At 37.8% G+C, this 9,981-nt stretch overlaps 1 pseudogene; it reads right to left on the reverse strand.

Moving 5' to 3' along the window:
- LOC116089375 overlaps window positions 1-9,981 on the reverse strand; it is a 36,556-nt pseudogene that overhangs the window by 23,834 nt on the left and 2,741 nt on the right.

The following is a 9,981-nucleotide window of genomic DNA, read 5'->3' on the forward strand; positions in this document are numbered from 1 at the left end:
GGATTTGAACTCATGACCTTCGGAAGAGCAGAAGGTGCTCTTACCTGCTGAGCCATCTTACCAGCCCCCATGGCTACTTTCTTAGTATCAGCCTAAATGTTCTCTCCCCTTCAAGTTTACTCTGAGGAATAAATTCTTCCATTGTTTTTAAACTCAGTTTCTTTTCATTCAGGTTTTCCGGACATAGGCAGAACAAAGTCAGATTCTGTGAGGAGCCATCTACCAAAGGCTAAAGGTTAGCAGGTAGTCTTCACCATGGACTGTGAACTGTGATGAATGAGCCCTTGCAGTCAGGGCCCAAAGAACGAGATTTTCAGGATTTGATTCCTGCCACTGATATACCTTTCTTGTCATTATGAAATTAATATAATAATCCCTTGGCATTTGCTCACCCTATTGGCCACATTTTTCACAGACCAGCAAAGATGTCCTATCTTATAGTAATGCTATACAGACAATAAGATGACCTCTTAATTCCTAATTATGATTCTATAAATTCCTAAAATTATACTAGTAATTATCAAGCCCTTTATAATAAGACTGCTATTAAGTCCTCACTGATATATGAGAACTCCAATTAGAACTCTGCTAGTATTCAAGTGTCATAAGTTAATAGTGTCTGAGATAGAAAGCAGACATTTACAACTTAGGATACATTCCTTAGAGCTATAAAATAACCAAAGGTCATAAAAGGTAACAAATGATTTACTGTAGGTGCAAGGAAAGAAGATAAAATATTGACTGGTTTATCTATACAAAACTGCATTGTTAATTTAGACATAAAAATTATAGTTTTTAACTTTCAATGAACCAGTGGAGCTAGGGACAGAATATCTAGTTAGACAGCAAGACTTCTTTTTTTGATTTTTTTTTTATTTTTATTAAACTAATATGATTTATTTTAAAATATACAACTCAGCATTGGCATATTTTAAGTGATCAAAATAATTTATAATAGTTAAATGTTCCTTAAATATGCATGATATCTTCTGAAGCTAAAAATAATTAATATGCACTCAACCAGTTTTTAAAATATATTTGGATATTAAACATAATAGAAGTAGAAGAAAATCTGTGATGAAGTCCTCTATGAAAGAAAATTGTGATAAAAAATTAAAAATTAAAAATTAAAAAATTAAAAATTAAAAATTAAAAAAATAAAAAGCCGTGTGGTGGTGACGCATGCCTTTAATCCCAGCACTTGGGAGGCAGAGGCAGGTGGATTTCTCAGTTCAAGGCCAACCTGGTCTACAGAGTGAGTTCCAGGACAGCCAGGGCTATACAGAGAAACCCTGTCTCGAAAAAAAAAAAAAAGAAAGAAAGAAAATTGTGGCAAGTTCCCGATTAGACAGAAACTGTTCCATCTCCAAGGGAGAATACACAGAGCAACTGTGACTTCATAGAATGAATTGGGTAGTGTTCCTTCTGTTTCTATTTTGTGGAATAGTTTGAAGAGTATTGGTGTTAGGCCTTCTTTGAGGAAAAAGGTCTGATAGAATTCTACACTAAACACATCTGGTTCTGGTCTTTTTTGGTTGAGACAATTTAATGACTGCTTCTATTTCTTTAGGGGTCGTGGGATTCTTTAGATGATTTATCTGATCCTGATTTGAATTGGGTATTTGGTATCTGTCTAGAAAATTGTCCATTTCATTCAGATTTTCCAGTTTTGTTGCATATATAGGCTTTTGTAGTGGGATCTCATGATTTTTTTAATTTCCTCAGTTTCTGTTGTTATGTCTCCCTTTTCATATCTGATTTTTAATCTGGATACTTTCTCTGTGACCTCTGGTTAGTTTGACTAAGGGTTTATCTATCTTGTTGATTTTTTCAAAGAACCAGCTTCTGGTTTGGTTGATTCTTTTCATAGTTCTTCATAGTTTCTAATTCATTGATTTTAGCCCTGAGTTTGATTATTTCATGCCTTCTACTCCTCTTGGGTCTATTTGCTTCTTTTTTATTCCAGAGTTTTCAGATGTGCTGTCAAGCTGCTAATGAATTCTCTCTCAGTTTCTTTTTGGAGGCACTCAGAGCTATGAGTTTTCCTCTTAGCACTGCTTTCATTGTATCCCTTAAGTTTGGGTATGTGGTACCTTTCATTTTCATTAAATTTTAAAAAGACTTTAGTTTTTTTTTTTTTTATTTCTTCCTTAACCAAGTTATCATGGAGTAGATTGTTGTTCAGCTTCCATGTGTATGTGGGCTTTCTGTTGTTATTGTTGTTATTGAATACCAGTCTTAGTGGTGATCTGATAGGATACATGGGATTATTTCTATCTTCTTGTATCTGTTGAGGCCTGTTTTGTGACCAATTATATGGTCAATTTTGGAGAAGGTACCATGAGATGCTGAGAAGATATACCTTTTGTTTTAGGATGAAATGTCATATTCTCATATATATATATATATATATATATATATATATATGTGTGTGTGTGTGTGTGTGTGTGTGTGTGTGTGTGTGTGTGTGTGTGTGTGTTAAATCCAGTTGGTTCATAACTTCTATTAGTTTCACTGTGTCTCTGTTTAGTTTCTGTTTCCATGATCTTTCCATTGATAAGATTAGGGTGTTGAAGTCTCCCACCATTATTGTGTGAGGTGCAATGTGTGCTTTGAACTTTAGTAAAGTTTCTTTTATGAATGTGGATGCCCTTGCATTTAGACCATAGATGTTCAGAATTGAGAGTTCATCTTGGTAGATTTTTCTTTTGATGAGTATGAAGTGTCCTTCCTTATCTTTTTTGATAACTTTTGGTTAAAGGTGTATTTTTAGCCCATACATAGTTTAGGGTGTAGCATCTATAAAACCAATTCTGTATAGACTTGAAGCAACTAGTCACATAGTATTTGTCAACAAAAAGAAAGAAGTGAATACATGATAATGAGCTCCTCATTCCCATTAGAGTCAGAAACCTTATGTATGGATTGTCACCAACCACAGTGGGTTTACCATTCCACTTCAACTAAATAAACCCCACAAACATGTCCAGAGACATAACTATCAGAGAATTCTAGATTTTCCCAAGTTGACAAATGACAATAACTGTTTAAACAAACCTCACACTTTAACTCTGATTTACCTCTAAACCTTAAATCTTTCAGGACAAAACAGAACTGTTTTATGACATTAAAGTAGGAAATTCTTTATGATATAAAATGAGTCTGAATTATGAATAAAATTTTATAGAATAAATACAAAAATTTTAAATGTACTAAAATTCACATTATATATAAATAGGAAGCAAATCAAGAAATACATCTGTAAACCATCAATGTTACTAAAGGGTTCTCTAGAAGACACATTAAAAATATCACACAATTTAACTCTAAGGATATAAACTAGACTAACATTTTCCAAGACTGTGTATATATATATATATATATATATATATATATATATATATATATATACAGTCATCATAAGCATATGTCACAATATGCCATACACTACTTATGGGTAATGGTAAATGCAGAAAAATAACCAGTCAAGATGTATACCCTTATTTCAAATACATTGCTTATTTGCACGTGAAATTATATAACCTTTGCAAAATAATTTTGGAGTTTTGTCTGATAGATAAGATTTATATTTATCACACTTTCTATTAAACATTTTCCTGTTTATATTGAAAGCAAATTGCAAATCCATAAAGATACCAATATTCATGTTCACAGAAGCTTCATTTCTTTTGAGATAATAGGATGACAATAGATGCTTCAAAATGTATATATTTATTTTGAATATGAACTATACAAAGATCAGCACTTGAAAAGTATTTTTCAATCAAAGCAATGAATTATAATTGTAATTATAATTATTGCAGTGATTTATATTAAGCCAAAATATTAGAAAAAAAGATGGTTTAGTTTTATGTGAAATTATACAAAAGCAACATTGTAATTGTAGAAAAATAGGCCTGTATTTGTAGCTTTTGGCAATATAGAGACATGAGCAAACTTTCTGAAAAATGTATTTCTTTTAAAACCTAAGTTGAATTAATTAATTAATTAATCAATTATTCATATTCATGAAAGTCATGGTTTGTCCTGAGAGAAGAGCCTCACTACACCCTGAAGTCCGTTACATTTTATTCCCTAAAATGTGCATCCTATTAAAGATTACTTATAAAATGAAGAGTATCTTTGTTTTTATTAGAATCACAAGGGGAGGGGTGAGTCAGATGACTGCATGCTTAAAAGCACTGCCTGCTCTTCCAAAGGTGCTGAGTTCAATTCCCAACAACAATATGGTGGCTCATGAAAATCTATAAAGGGATCTGATGCCCTCTTCTGGCATGCAGGTGTATATGTAGACAGAACACTGATACATTTTTTAAAAATATTTATAAATATTTTTAAAATTATATTTGGATGGAAATCAGTGAATTTGAAATTTTTAATTGCATATTTTCTTTATTTACATTTCAAATTTTATCCCCTTTCCTGGTTTCCCCTCCAAAACCCCCTATCCTCTCTGACCTCCCCCTGCTCATCAACCCACACCCATTTCCTGGCCCAGGCATTCCCTTACACTGGGGCATAGAGCCTTCACAGGACAAAGGGCCTCTCCTTCCATTGATAACCAACAAAGCCATCCTCTGCTATATATACAGCTAGAACTATGAGTCAGGGAAAAAATAAAAAATTTAAAGTCTTCCTGATATTCAATGAAAATGAAGACACACAAAACCAAAACCTATAGGACACAATGAAAGCAGTCATAAGAGGAAAACTCATAGCTCTAAGTGCCTCCAAAAAGACACTGGAGAGAGCATACACTACCAGCTTGACAGCATGCCTGAAAGCTCTAGAACAAAAAGAAGCAAATACACCCAATAAGAGTAGACAGCAGGAAATAATCAAACTCAGGGCTGAAATCAACCAAATAGAATCAAAAAGAACTATACAAAGAATCAAAAAGAAAAAAAGAAAAAAACAGGATCTGGTTCTTTGAGAAAATCAACAAGATAGATAAACCATTAGCCAGACTAATCAGAGGTCACAGAGACCTCTGTGTTAATTTGGTTAACCCAAAATCAGAAATATAAAAGGAGACATAACAATGGAAACCATGAAAATTTTAAAAATCATCAGATCCTACTACAAAAGTTTATACTCAACTAAATTGGAAAATCTGGATGAAATAGACAATTTTCTAGACACATAGCAGGAACACAACTCAATTTGTTCTATGAAGCCACAATTATGCTTATACCTAAACCACACAAAGACCCAACAAAGAAAGAGAACTTCAGACCAATCTCCCTTATGAACACTGATGCAAAAATACTCAATAAAATTCTTGCCAACCGAATCCAAGAACACATCAAAACCATCATTCACCATGATCAAGTAGGCTTCATCCCAGGGATGCAGGGATGATTCAATATATGGAAATCCATCAACGTAAGTCAACATAAACAACCTAAAAAAAAAAAAAAAAAACTACATGAGCATTTCACTAGATGCTAAAAAAGCATTTGATAAAATTCAGCATCCCTTCATGTTAAAAGTCTTGGAAAGATCAAGAATTCAAGACCCATACCTAAACATAGTAAAAGAGCAATATACAGCAAACCAGTAGCCAACATCAAACTAAATGGAGAGAAACTTGAAGCAATCCCACTAAAATCAGGGACTAGACAAGGCTGACCTCTCTCTCCCTATCTATTCAATACAGTACTCAAAGTCCTAGCCAGAACAATTGGACAACAAAAGGAGGTCAAAGGAATACAAATTGGAAAGGAATTAGTCAAAATATCACTATTTGTAGATGATATGATAGTATACTTAAGTGACCCAAAAAATTTCACCAGAGAACTCTGAAAGCTGATAAACAACTTCAGCAAAGTGGCTGGATATATAAATAACTCAAACAAATCAATACACTTCCTCTACTCAAAGGATAAACAGGCTGAGAAAGAGATTAGAGAAACAACACCCTTCACAATAGTCACAAATAATATTATGTACTTTGATGTGACTCTAACCAAGCAAGTGAAAGATCTGTATGACAAGAACTTCAAGTCTCTGAAGAAAGAAATCAAAGATCTCAGAAGATGGAAAGATGTCCCAAGCTCATGGATTGGCAGGATTAATATAGTAAAAATGGCCATCTTGCTGAAGGCAATCTACAGAATCAATGCAATCCCCATCAAAATTCCAACTCAATTCTTCATAGAGTTAGAAATTCATTTGGAATAACAAAAAAAAAAAAAAAAAAAAAAAAAAAAAAAAAAAAAAAAAAAAAAAAAAAAAAAAAAAAAAAAAAAACAGGATACTGAAAACTATTCTCAACGATAAAAGAAGTTCTGGGGGAATCACCATCCCTGAACTCAAGCTGTATTACCGAGCAATCGTGATAAAAACTGCATGGTATTAGTACAGAGACAGGCAGGTGGATCAATGGAATAGAACTGAAGACCCAGAAATGAACCCACATGCATATGGTCACTTGACAAAGGAGCAAAAACCATCCAGTGGAAAAAAGACAGCATTTTTAACAAATAGTGCTGGTTCAACTGGCATTCAGCATGTAGAAAAATGTAAATCGACCCATTCTTTGGGTTTTTGTTTTTTATTTCAGAACCCAGTTTCTCTGTGTAGCCTTGGCTGTCCTGGAACTCACTCTGTAGACCAAGCTGGCCTTGAACTCAGAAATCCACCTGCCTCTGCCTCCCAAGTGCTATGATTAAAGGAATGATCCACCACTGCCTGGCAAATCCACCCATTCTTATCTCCTTGTACAAAGCTCAAGTCTAAGGGGATCAAGGGCAACAAAAGGAGGTCAAAGGAATACAAATTGGAACATAAAACCAGATACACTGAAACTTATAGAGGAGAAAATGGAGAAGAGCCTCGAGCACATGGGCACAAGGGAAAAATTCCTGAATAGAACACCAATAGCTTATGTTGTAAGATTAAGAATCAACAAATGGGACCACATAAACTTTCAAAGCTTCTGTAAGGCAAAGGACACTGTCAATAGGACAAAAATGCAACCATCCGATTGGGAAAAGATCTTTACCAAGCCAACATCTGATAGAGTGCTAATATCCAATATTTACAGAGAACCTGAGAAGTTAGACTCCAGAGAACCAAATAATGTTGCAGCTGCCTGCAGCTACATACGAACGGGTCATCTGAAAGAGGAGAAGGAGCCTAAGAGGAATTAAGAGAATCGGATGGCAAGAGGAATAAATAAAAAAATGGGACCGAGCCATGTTCGTGCTACATGTGCAAAGTATATTATTCAACTACTGAGAAATCAAACAGGCAGGCAAAAACTCCTCCCCCAGTCTGCCAGTATCCCATGGCCCAATCAGCATCTTCATCTTTGCTCTCTGGAAGCAGAAACTTGGAGAGAGGCAGAGAAGTTATTAAACAAAAGAGCTTTGTTCAAGTCAGTAAGCCTCATCCCAGGTGGGCCAACTGCTTGTGGCAAGCCAAGGTCTGAGACAGCCAGCTCTCTGGCTGAAGGAGGTTACAAAATAACCTATTAAAAAGTGGGGTAGAGGTAGTACTATGTCCAATTGTGGACTCCCTCCCCTTAGCCCGGAGAGTTTCGAAAGTGAAACAGTGCCATGGACCCCAGGACTGAGGAAGCCACCTGTGGAGCAAATCCCTGACTGCTGGAGATCAAAGACTGCTGACAACTAGCTCACCTCTGTTGGAATTGCCTTTGAAGTCCCTTCCTCCTTCCTCTGGTCTCATGTTTATGTTAGGTGTTTTGACTATTGCTGGTTTTGGTTTTCCCTTATGGTTTCGGTTTTGCCTTACTATTTAAACACTCTGCACCCTAAGTAAAAGACACCTTGATAAAGTTTACTCGGTGTCTTCTCTTTGTGTCTTTTCCACCTGCTTATCTCAACAGGTTCTCAATAATCCCCAGTCTGAGATCACCCACGAAGTGTGGGCCCGCTGGCCTGACCCCAACATCCAATATTCTGAAGAACCACCAAACTGATTTCCAGAGTGGTTGTACCAACTTGCAATCCCACCAACAATGGAGGAGTGTTCCTCTTTCTCCACATCCTCACCAGCATCTGCTATCACCTGACTTTTTGATCTTAGCCATTCTGACTGGTGTGAGGCGGAATCTCAGGGTTGTTTTGGTTTGCATTTCCCTCATGACTAAGGATGTTGAACATTTCTTTAAGTGCTTCTCAGCCATTCAATATTCTTCAGTTGAGAATTCTTTGTTTAGCTCTGTACTCCATTTTTAATAGGGTTATTTGGTTCTCTGGTGTCTAACTTCTTGAGTTCTTTGTATATATTGGATATTAGCCCTCTATCGGATGTAGGATTGGTAAAGATCTTTCCCCAATTTGTTGGTTGCCTTTTTGCCTTATTGACAGTGCCCTTTGCCTTATAGAAGCTTTGTAATTTTATGAGATCCCATTTGTCAATACTTGATCTTACAGCAAAAGCCATTGGTATTCTGTTCAGGAAAATTTCCCCTGTGCTCATATGTTCGCGGCTCTTCCCCACTTTCTCCTCTATAAGTTTCAGTACTTCTGGGAATATGCTTCAACATGTAATAAGGACACATGCTCCACTATGTTCTTAGCAGCCTTATTTATACTAGCCAGAAGCTGGAAATAATCCAGATGTCCCTTAATAGAGGAATGGATACAGAAAGTATGGTACATTTACACAATGGAATACTACTCAGGTATTAAAAACAATGAATTTATGAAATTCTTAGGCAAATGAATGGATCTGAAGGATATCATGAGTGAGGTAACCCAATTACAAAAGAACTTACATGGTAAGCACTCACTGATAAATGGCTATTAACGCAGAAGCTCAGAATAACCAAGATACAATCTACAAACCACATGAAACTCATGAAGAAGGAAAACCAAAGTGTAGATACTTCAATCCTTTTAGAAGGGGAACAAAATACCCAGGGAAGGAGTTGCAGAGACAAAGTGTGGAGCAGAGACAAAACGAAAGACAATCCAGAGACTGCCCCACCTGAGATCCTTCCCATATACAATCACCAAACCCAGACACTATTGTGGATGCCAACAAGTGCTTGCTGACAGGTACCTGATAAAACTGTCTCCTAAGAGGCTCTGCCAGGACCTGACTAATACAGAAGTGGATGCTCACAGCCATCCATTGGACTGAGCACAGAGTCCCCAATGAAGGAGCAAGAGAAAGGACCCAAGGAGTTGAAGGAGTTTGCAACCCCATAGGAGGAACAAAAATATGAACTAATCAGTACCCCCAGAGCTCCCAGGGACTAAACCACCAACCAAAGTGTACACATGGTGGGACTCATGGCTCCAGATGCATATGTAGCAGAGGATGATCAGTTATCAATGGGAGGAGAGGCTCTTGGCCCTGTGAAGTCTCTATGCCCCAGTGTAGGGGAATGCCAGTGCCAGGAAGCAGGAGAGGGTGGTTTGGTGAGCAAGGGAAGGGGAGAGAGAAGAGGAGGTTTTTCGGAGGGGACCAGGAAAAAAGAGAACATTTGAAATGTAAATAAAGAAAATATCTAGTTAAAAAAAGGAAAAAATATGGAAAAGTAAAAAAAAAAAAAAAAAAACGGGGAGAGGCCTGCGGGCGGCGGGCGGACGGGCGGCGGCGGCGGGCCGGAGCCTCCCCCGAGCCGCGCCGCGCTCCGTGTTCCGAGCCGTGAGCCCTTCGCCGCGCCCCGGCGCGTGGCCGGGGCCGGGCGGAGCGGGAGCTCCGGGAGGCCGTGACCCGCGGCTGCCGGCTGGCCTTGGGCGGGGCGCGGGCTGCGCGCTCCCTGGCTCGGTGGTCCCGCCGGGGGCCGGCGGCGGCGGGGACGCGCGGCTCGCCGCCAGGGACGACAAGGCGTTCACCAAGGAGCTGGACCAGTGGGTGGAGCAGCTGAACGAGTGTAAGCAGCTCAAGGAGAACCAAGTGCGGACGCTGTGCGAGAAGGCTAAGGAAATTTTAACAAAAGAATCAAATGTACAGGAGGTTCGCTGTCCTGTTACTGTCTGT

This window comes from Mastomys coucha, unplaced genomic scaffold (assembly GCF_008632895.1).
Source record: "Mastomys coucha isolate ucsf_1 unplaced genomic scaffold, UCSF_Mcou_1 pScaffold14, whole genome shotgun sequence".
NCBI lineage: Eukaryota > Metazoa > Chordata > Mammalia > Rodentia > Muridae > Mastomys > Mastomys coucha.